This window comes from Vidua macroura, chromosome Z, assembly GCF_024509145.1.
Source record: "Vidua macroura isolate BioBank_ID:100142 chromosome Z, ASM2450914v1, whole genome shotgun sequence".
NCBI classification, from domain to species: domain Eukaryota; kingdom Metazoa; phylum Chordata; class Aves; order Passeriformes; family Viduidae; genus Vidua; species Vidua macroura.
Genome location: NC_071611.1, coordinates 68239694 through 68250476, shown reverse-complemented (window position 1 = coordinate 68250476; position 10783 = coordinate 68239694).

The window sequence follows — 10783 nt, the reverse complement described above, 5'->3', positions numbered from 1 at the left end:
CAAACATTCAGAAGGCTAGATGCTTCAGTGTACAAAAAAGAGGAACACTTACTCAACTTAAAATTTGTTACATATTTAATGGTAGTATGCAGTATCAAAAATTTAGTTACATGTGTTAAACATTATTATTAGCTTTATACTGAAGTAAAAATTCGGTTTTTACAAGATAATAAATTTTTTTAATATTGTCAAAAATAAATTAATTTGCTTGAAGGTTCTTGTTTGCTATGAGTCTCTGTTTAAGACAGATGGAAATACTTACATGAATTCCTTAATATCTGTTTCAAGTAATCCTCACGGTTGCCATAAGGTGGTGTTTTTAGTCTTCATGAACAGAAGTTTGGGGGTTTTTCTGCTGGCTTGCATTTACTAAGAATATCAATGCTGTGGTTTTACACACTTGCTATTTTAAATCTTAGATTTTAAATAGAAACTTTTTACAATAAAATATTTGATCACTTAGTGGAGAATTGATTGTTGATATTTATAATGGTAGTATTTCAAACAGAAGTCCTCTGACCCTTGTTAGGTTCTTTCATGGTTTGTGTATGTCCTCATTGCCTATAAAGCAGTTAGAATAGGTGAATTTACAACAAAAGATCAAGTGCTTAAATTTTTGGGAAAGTACAGATTTTCTCAGCAATCTTATTTTAATTTTCTACACACATGATGATATTATTAGTGACTGTGTCTCCTTTTTCTTTCCATAGTATTTTTTCTTGTTTATTGGATGATGGAAAAATCAATAAATAAACTTTCATTGTAATGTTTTCCTCACACATTTGCATGATTTAGGCCATATTCCAGATTTCAAATGTAAAAGGTAATTACTTTTTCCTTAGCTTTATTTCAAGATACCCATACCAATTGTGTCTTAGGCCTTCAAATTAATAAAAATCAAATCAATTTTCACAGAATCACCAGAAGTTCTTATCCCCAGTCTACAGTTAAGGTACCAAGACCATGAGAAATTAAATTTTTACTAATTTTAGTAAGTTTTCTTTAGTTAAAACAGCTAGAGATGATTTTCCAGGGTGTTGAAGCATTTAATATATTCTGTGAATGTGCTGGTTTTTTCATTTTTGTGTTGTATGAGCTTTTATATACTCAGAATCCTAATTTGACTGATCAGGAAATGAGAACTACATAGTGAATGGCAAAGTGGACAAATTTTGAGTTAAAAGGTTTCTTTGACATCACTTGGAGACTCATGACAGAGCTTGGAGTGGAATCAGTTTCTCTAGAGCATTGTTCAATTTTGTTTCCCTTTCTTTTTCCTTTTAAGCTTGAAATAAAGCACATAGATGTGTAATCTCCATGCATCCCTGTGGTGGTGCGTTGCTACGCAGAAGGAGCAGAAAGCTTTGTGAATTTGAAATGGGAGTTTCTGTTTCCTAAACCTAAAGTTGGAGTTTCTATTCTGTATTTTTACGTGTATTTACCCTTCCCTCTGAAGCTATTCCCATTGGATTTCACCTGTAATGTATTCATACTGGGCATTGTTTTATTGGTCTTACCTTATCTCTGATATTCCCAATAAAACTGTAACCCAACCCCAGACCGGGGTCACTTGTATGTGCGGCGTTTGAACAAACACAACTTACTTCGGATGACACAACAAGTGTCCAATCTCTTGAGTCTCTTTATCCCGGTCATGGTAGTGCTCTCAAAATAGCTCTGTCTGTATCAAACGAACCCCAAAGGTGTTTGTTGCTTCTCTCCGACTGCTCCCATAAACGCCTGGCCAGCGCCCCGGGAAAAAGGAGCCGGGCAGAAACAAAGAAGTTGGAGAGAGGGAAAGTGACAAGTGATGCCGCAACGTGTGGCTCTGATATGGCAGCTGTTTTTAAAGCGCGACAGGTAGTGCCCCGTTCGGAGCTTCTCCAGACGCTGTTTTCAGCCGCCGTCACCGCCGAAGACACAGCCGCCGACGCCGCCACCGTTGAGCTGTCGGCGCCACAGTCAAACCGGAGGGGAGAAGTTCCCGGACCACGCCGGTCCTGGGGGTTCACGCCTCTCATGCCCGGCCAGCAGCACTATCGCCGCTGAGAAACCATTCCGGTTTCTGTCCAGTCCTGTTTTCAGCGGTGAGAAGACGCAACTTCCACACACCCTGGAAGACAGCTTCAGACCGGGAACTGCTGCTGTTTTTTGTTTTTTGTTTTCTAAGGGTCAACGGTTCGGTAAGCTTCAATACTAGCATGGGAGGGCCCCGGCTAGTGAAATTGGGTGGAGGCACTCGCGTTCCTGCAGAGGGAAAGGGCCACGCAGCGCGGGCAGTGCCGCCTGTCACCCTGGTTATCAAGAGTTTTCTAAATCCTTCTGAGTTTACATTCTTGTAGAGAACTTTCTCACACAACTTTCTGTAAACAACCTATTGTTTTGCATTCTTTCATAGAGGCGGAGAAATTTGATGTACAGGTAGTTTGTCCAGTGTCGTTGGAGAGGTGGCACGTTCACCCTCCAATCCACTGGCATCTTTTGAGACCTATAAAAGATTGGAGTCAGAAAAAATAAATTAGTCTCTTCATTGTGACCAAGGCTGTGGTGCGTCGTTTTTGCTTGTGTCATTTGGTGACATCTGGTGGCCGCCGGCGTGTACTACAGCTTAGGTCGGGTGAGAGTGTGCTTAACCTCCCCCTCCTCTTTGGCGTTTTGCCTGCTGTGTTAGTGATGGAAACCTCTATCGGTTTCGGGATGGAATCTCTGATGTTGGATCTCTGGAGGGAGGTCCTGCAGAGGAACAATGTTCCCATCTCCTGGAGTGATTTTGAAAGGCTGTTTTTGTGGGCGAGGCAGCGGGGGTTCTTTTCTGACCTTAGGGAGGTGATGTCCCGAGAGGTGTGGTCTCAAGTGGGGGGCAGTGGCATGAAAGCCCTGTTTGATGACTGCTCTGTGGACGTTGGACCATTGCTGGTGCAATGGAAATTGCTAGACGTGGCTTGGCCGGGATCTGAGTTTGGCAGCTCTCGGGGCTCTTTAGGGGAACTGTCCGTCTCGGACGTGGATGACGGGGAATCTGAGTTTCTCCAGGATGCAGGCGCTTCCCCCTCTCCCCGAGACGGTGAGCCGGAAGACGGTTCCCCCTCTGAGGTGGATCGGGCTCCCAGCCTGCTGGCTTTGAGCGAGCGGTCGGTGGAGCCGGCTCGGCCGCCTCGTCCTGTTCCGCGCCGTAGGCGCAGTGAACCGGGGGCAGAACGGCCCTCTCTCTGCGCTTTCCCAGCGCTCGGGGACGAGGTAGGGTTCGGGGATCAGCCCCTGCCTCTGACTGCGTCTAATTCGGTGACGACGCTTTCTCCGAACTGCGGCGTTTCTACGACATACCCCCTGGGGGCGGCGGGAGCGGGCTCACCCGCTTCGATCTCGGGCTCGTCTTCTGGGGGAAGCTCGTCTCCCATTTCTGAGCCCGCGCAGCCTGCTGGGCATGCGCCGGCAGTGGAAGCCGCCGGAGGCGGGGCGTTGGTCAGTGTTCCGCCAGGCCCCGCCCCAGCAGGCGGGCAGCCCGCCCCGCTCCGCCCGGCGGGGGCGGTGCCCGCTGCGCGGCTGCGCGGCTGCGCGGCACGGGCCCGACGCTCCTCGGGGCCGTGCCGGACTCCCTTGTGTCGTCCCGCGGTGCCGTGACTCCGCGCGCCGCGTCTCTCTCTGCGCCCCATCCCTCCCCCGCGCCGGGGGAGGAGGGTGCTGAGCCGGGTTTGCGGTCTGGGCTGGCGCCTGTGTCCGCCACGGTGCCCTCTGCCAGTGCTGCGGTGGACGGCACTGCCGAGCTGCCGGCTGGTTCGGCTCCGCCTTCCCCGCCTGCCGCGGGGGCTGACACTGCGGAGCAGCGGGGCGCTGAGGTGTTTACTTTTAGCGCGAATGCTGACGCGGTCAGCGGGAGACCAGTAGGTTCCCGTGGCCGCGGGTCCTCCCCATCGGCTTTGTGGACCCTCCCCGCCTGCCAGGTGACCGTGCGTCCGCGGGACCACGGGCGGTTTTGGCAGGAGGTCCTAGATAAGGCTGAGGAGATGTGCGACTCTGCTTCCTCGCAGCGTTTGCGAGATCGCGGAGGAAGTTCCTCTGGCTCTGCTGATGCTGCGGGGGGCGGGATGTCAAGTAAGGTTGCACTGTCCGGCAGTCAGGCGACTGCTGTTGTCTCTGGGGAACCTACGGGACGGGACACGGCAGATGATGCAACCTTACTAAGGGGTCCCCAGGCTTTCCCTGTGCTTACGGGTGTTACTCATAACACCCATCAGCCTTTATCGTTTAAGGTACTGAAAGAAATCCGTGATACCGCTGTCCAGCATGGTGTTGGGTCTGCTGAGGTCATGCAGACGCTCCGAATGCTTGTCGCTGATATGCTGACACCGTATGACATCCGTTCTCTGGCACATGCTCTTTTTGACCCTGTGCAGGTTGACGTTTTTGAGGACAAGTGGGCTCGGTTGGTGGCCAGCGCAGTGGAGAAGAATGCTACGCGGGGGCCACAGGATCCCAGGAGTGCAGTTGGCGCTGACATGTTGCTGGGCACAGGCAATTACGCTGATCCTCAGGGGCAAGCCGGATATGGTCGCCTTGTGCTTGACCAGTGCCAGACGTTGGGTTTGGCAGCACTGATTCAGACTCTAGAAATGGCTGCTCCGTTGCAGCCGTTTGCGACCATTGTTCAAGGGGTCGATGAGCCCTTCATGAAATTTGCAGGGAGGCTGACTGCCTCTGTGGAGAGGCAATTGGCAGATCCTGAGTCAAGGAGACTTGTGCTTGCGAACCTGGCCAGGAGCAACTGTAACGCAGAATGTAAGAGGGTCATACGGGCTCTTCCTAGTACGGCTACTGTCTCACAGATGGCAGAGGCCTGTGCAGACCTCAGCCCCTCAGTTCAAAAGATGTCTGCTTGGGCTAATGCTGCGCAGCCAGTCTGGGCAGTGCCGCAGGGCTGGCAGCAGCAGCAGGGGAGTGCTCGGACCAGCACCAAGCAGGGGAAGAAAGCACAGAAGGGAAGGTTTCCCCTGTTCTTGTGTGGCCGGTGTGGAAGGCCTGACCATATGTCATACGCCTGCAAGGCAACTGTTCATGCTAATGGCCAAGCACTGCCAGGCCCGGGAAACGGGAGGCAGAACGCGAAGGGGAAGCGCACCCAGACACAAGTTCATCTCCAGACCCCAGAACCCACGGAGGTTTGCTCAGCCAGCTTGCAGCCAGCACCCGGGGATCAGCAGGCGTGGATGTCTGCACAGCAGCAACAGTTGTTTTAGAATCGTCTAAGATACACAAGGTTCCCCTGGATGCCTTTGGTCCCTTGGGTGAAGGCATGAGTGCTCTCCTTATGGGGAGGTCTAGTGCCACCCTTCAGGGCATCATTGTGCACCTGGGCCTCATTGATGCAGACTTCACAGGGCAGATCTGTGCAATGGTTTCCACACCCACCCCCCCCATCCCTGAAGGGGACACGGCTTGCTCAACTTGTACCTTTTAAGTCTTCTGTTCGCAGGATGGCTGATCGGCCGCGTGGGGCTGGCGGTTTTGGGTCCACTGGACCGCCTCAAATTCACTGGACCGCTGTCCTGACCAAAGACCGTCCTGAGATGTCGTGTACTCTGTCCATCCCTGGTGCGACGCCGTCAGAGATTCGCTTCCACGGGCTTCTTGACAGCGGCGCTGACGTCACGGTTCTCTCCCTTGCCGCCTGGCCTCCGGACTGGCCCCTGAATCCAGTGGAGACGTCTGTCACAGGACTGGGGGGAACGGCGCGATGTTACATGAGCCAGCGGTCCGTGCTGGTCACGAACCCAGAGGGACAGATGGCCTGGGTTAGGCCGCATGTTACTTCTACTCCTGCTAACCTCTGGGGGAGGGATGTTCTGTCTGCATGGGGGGTGCTCATCAGGACGGGTTTTTGATGGGGGCCACTGCGATGAAGGGCGCAGAGTGTCCTACGCCTCCTATACGGTGGCTGGTGGACACACCTGTTTGGGAGAACCAGTGGCCCCTACCTCAAGATAAATTGAGCGCCCTTCGAGATTTAGTGCAGGAGCAGTTGGACCAGGGCCATCTGGAGCTTTCTACCAGTCCCTGGAACACTCCTGTCTTCTGCATCAAGAAGAAGTCTGGGAAATGGAGGTTGTTACAAGACCTCCGAAAGGTCAATGCCGTGATGGAAAGCATGGGAACATTGCAGGCGGGCATGCCATTGCCTACCATGCTTCCTGCAGATTGGCCGATCTTCATCGTGGATTTGAAGGATTGTTTCTTTACAAATCCTTTGCATCTTTTTCATGAAGTATGAGCCTAGAAGAGATTTTCATGACATTCAATTACTGAAGGCAAGTCTCATATTTTGATTGCACAAGCTTGATCCTGTAGTTCCAATAAACCTAAACATTGTTTGACTCAGCAGGGCTGGAACTAGACTTTGAGAAAACCTTCATTTCTGTTTAGGCACTTAAATAGCAGATGGGTCTTAAGAGACAAGTGTGGTAGTGGTCTAACATGCAAGTCTGACTTTAATAAAATAACATTATATTAAAACCACTAGTAGTTGTGTTTATTTCAAAAACTTAAGACTATAGACTGTAGACTATCCATAGCCTAGACAGAGTTTTAAGAGACTCCCAGATGAAAAGTGAATCATTAAACATAAAAAACTAAAATGGAGCTGAATAAGCAACCAAAATATGTACTTGGCAGCAGAGCTGTCTGGAATTTTATTGGGGTTTTTTTCACTTTTCCTCTGCTGCATCTGTCTGTGATGGGAGATGAGATGACAAAATCATTACAGAAATATAGTCTGACCCGGGTAACACACTGCCAAAGTCTCAACTTCCTCCTTTCTGCCCCTGAGTGTTGGTTGCGGTGCGGAGGATCAGAAATGCGACATCACGCCATGATCAATATGATCAAGTGAAGCCAACTTTATTATACAGAAACCTATGTTTATAATATAATGTCCACGTCCCTCTAGTTAATACATAATTGACCAATCCTAACTGTCCACGCATCTAAGACGAAATGCTAATTGGACCACCTAATTCTACACGCGTATTGCTGTGGTCGTCTGGCCCACCCTTAGTCCTCTTTTTTTTGCTTTCCTGAACTTTGCTGACAACTTGCTGATTCTCGCTGACTCTTCTTCTGTCTTCAAGGATCCACTGTCCCCGGTCCTTGAACTGGTTACTTTGTTACCAGAAGGCTGGATTGTGCATCTCCTGTATGTGTCCATTGCCCTGCAAAAATTCCTGAACAGTTGGTCACACAGCCACTTCAGTGTGATCCTTGGGCTAGTAATTGGAAAGTGGAGGAAGGTAGAGATGCTGAAAATTCCCCAGGAATGGGAAATATAGGGGCTGGGTTTTCTTCCTCTATGTGTATATGCGTTTACGTGCAGAAAGGGCATACTTTTCTTATAATTATGGTTTCATCCCCTCTCCTGTGTGCCTATGATTAATATTGCAGGCACCAGATCACTTTATAATATATCACTTGCACTTCCATATTTAGTGGCATTTCCTAGCATTTTAGCAGGCTCTGCTTAACTCATATTTTTTCATCCATTCTCTTTCTCTCCCTCCCTTCTTCCCTCAAAGGGTACAGCCCTTTTCTTTAGTAGCACAACAACCCTTGCCCCTTCTTAGACAAAGACAATTACATTATTCTTGAAAATATTTGGCACTCTGACTGTGCCTGTGTATTGCATACTCAACAATATGAATAAAGATTCTGCTGCCATGTTATGTCTGGCACAGGTATAAACCAGTAATTATATGAAAAACTTATTGTGGAATTGTTAAGAAAGTCTGTGCTATGGCTGGTTCAAAGAGATAGGCAAAATAATATGCAACTTAGGGGCTGGGAAAAAATGCATGTAATTTTTTCCTTCTGTGCCACAATCAGCCAATCATATTTATCACTTCCAGCCTTCCAAAAGTCCTTGTATGCTTTGATATCTCCCGTTCATCTTTGTCATGCACAGATTGTCCTACTGAGGCTTCCCAGTACTCTTCTTGCTCTGCGAGTGCCCCTGAAAGTGATAACTGCTACTGAAGATTGTTTGGTATGTGAAAAATCAAACTGAGTGACAATGCTGAGAAAGGCTGGTCATACACTGTATGACCCAGGTCTGTGAGCTACTAATTAAACACTCTAAAAGTGTCAGATTAATTTTGCTAGTTCATGGAGCTGATTCTTCAGACGGGCATAGTAAGTGTCCTTATTAGTGTCTTCCTTTATTTCTCCTTAATTTCAGGAGTGCATCTTCAGGAATTTCATAGACAATACCAAGCTGAGAGGGAGTGTTGATCTGCTGGAAGGCAGGAGGACTCTGCAGAGGGATCTAGCTAGGCTGGATTCATGGCCTGAGGCCAATAGGATGAGATTCAACAAGGCCAAGTGCTGCATCCTGCCCTTGCAGCACTTGTTGTCACAACAACCCCTGGCAGTGCTGCAGACTGCGAGAGTGGCTGGAAAGCTGCCTGGGGAGAAGGGCCTGGGGGGACTGGTGAACAGGATCTGAACATGAGCCAGCTGTGCCCAGGTGGCCAATGGCATCCTGGCCTGGATCATCAATACTGTGGCCAGCAGGGCCAGGGCAGTGGCTGCTCCTCTGTACTCAGGACTAGTGAGGCCACACCTTGGGTGCTGGATTCAGTTCTGGGCCCCTCAATTCAGAACACTGAGGTGGTGAACTGAGTCCAGAGAAAGGCAATGGATCTGGACAAGGGTCTGGAGCATCTGAGGCACAAGAAAGGGTCTGATGAAGAGCAGCTTAGGGAATTTGGGGTTTTTATCCTAAATAACAGGAGGGTCAGGAGGACCTTATCACTCTGTACAACAATCAGAAAGGAGGCTGTAGCCAAATGGGGATGAGCCTCTTCTCCCAGGCAACAAATAACATGGTAAGAGGAAGTGGCCTCAAGCTGTGTCAGGGAGGTTTAGATTGCATATTAGGAATTTTTTTTTTACAGAATGGGTTGTCAAACATTCAAACAAGCTCCACAGGGAAGTGGTGACGTGACCATTCCTAGAAATGTTCAAAATATGTGTGGATATGGTAATTGAGGATATGGTTTAATAGTGGGCATGGTGGTGATGCTTACTTGACAGTTGAACTTAAGGTTCTTAAAGGTCTTTTCCAATCCTAATGAATCTATGATTCCATGGTGTAGAGTTCTTCCTCAATAACAGATGAAAACTGACACTGAATCTTATTTCCATTGTTAGTCAGGCAGCTGGTATGAAGATGCCAGGACATAACCTATTGAGCAACATACCAGAAGAAATGTCCAACATAAGGGGACTGCTGTCTGGCCCTATTGCAAAATATTGAAGGTTGTAGATGTGAATGTAGAGTTAACTTTGTAATGTCCTGGACTGTGCTCTAGCAAATGTTTTTTCCCTCTTGAATACTCATGATAAAAAAAAAAAAAAAAAAAAAAAAAAAAAAAAAAGAAAATTAAAACCAGCCAAAAAAAACCCTCAAAAGCAGCAAATTTGTATACTAATGTAGTGAAGAATGGAATAAATGAAATAGGAAACTAAGAAATACATATAATTTCAGAGTTTACAAATCATTAGGGTTTTACTGAAAAAGAGTATTTTTTTTGTCAGTCCGAAAGGGTGGCTGATTGCCTAAATTGTAAGTACAGTCTTTCTTTCAGCCTCAAATGCTTAAAATTTCAATAGCATGTATTTCTGCAAAGTTTTCTACATTAGTTATTCTGGAGGCCAGCTTTTCAACCAAGAGGAGAAAACTTGTGCTGTAAACTCCTTTTGGAATAGGTCAAAAACCTGAAGACCTATTCAAACTTTTAGCGGACTGTATTTAGAGAAGGGATGGGCAAATTCTCAGTTTACAGAGAGATATGGCATTATTTCTGCTCAACTGTCTTTTATTTCCCTCTGACACACCAAGGCTCATCACTTTTTATAGAATCCTAGAATCATACACTCATAGAATATGATGACTTTGAAGGGACTAACCAGGATCATCTAGTCCAACTCCTGGGCCTCCACAGGGCACCCCAAGAATCACTGCATGGGCCTGAGAGCATTGTCCTAACACTTCTTGAATTCTGTCAGGCTTGGTGATGTGATCACTTCCCTGGGGAGTCTGTAATATAAGTAATATATAATTAAGTGGGTAGAGAGATGGATGGATGGATGGATGGATGGATGGATGGATGGATGGATGGATGGATGGATGGATGGATGGATGGATGGATGTTAGGATGATCTACTCCCAAAGAGGAGTAGAAATGTTTACCTGTTCTAAATGAAGAGTTGAGGGAATTTGGAAAAGGAATGCTTCCATCTAGCAGAGTAAGTTTCTGAACATATAATGCAAAAATTTCATATTTTGCATGAAAAAAAAAAATACATGTCTGTGTAGCAGCTCAGTTTCACAAGGTCTGTTCTACCTAGGTTTGCAGACAGATTTTTGTGTTTGTGTGGTACACCAGTAAAAAAGAAAGAATCTGCAGGACAGCTTGTAGGTTCAGATCCAAAATCTCTACCATGAGATCAAGTGTTTTGGGATGCAGGTCAAAGATTAAATACTCACATTATTAATTATATACTTTTACTTCAGAAGAGTTTCAGTTTTTGTCAGTGTATTTTTGTATTTCAGTTTTATATTTTTTATAAATCTGAAACGTTATCAAAGCAAGGAGGTAAGACAGAAATATTTGTCCTTTGGATGTTGTTCATCAGCTTTCTGATGTGTTCAGATGCCTGTACAGCCTCACCTTCCTAGGTATTTTTGTTCTCTGAAATGAACATTGCTGACTGCATAAGTGATATACAGATTGTA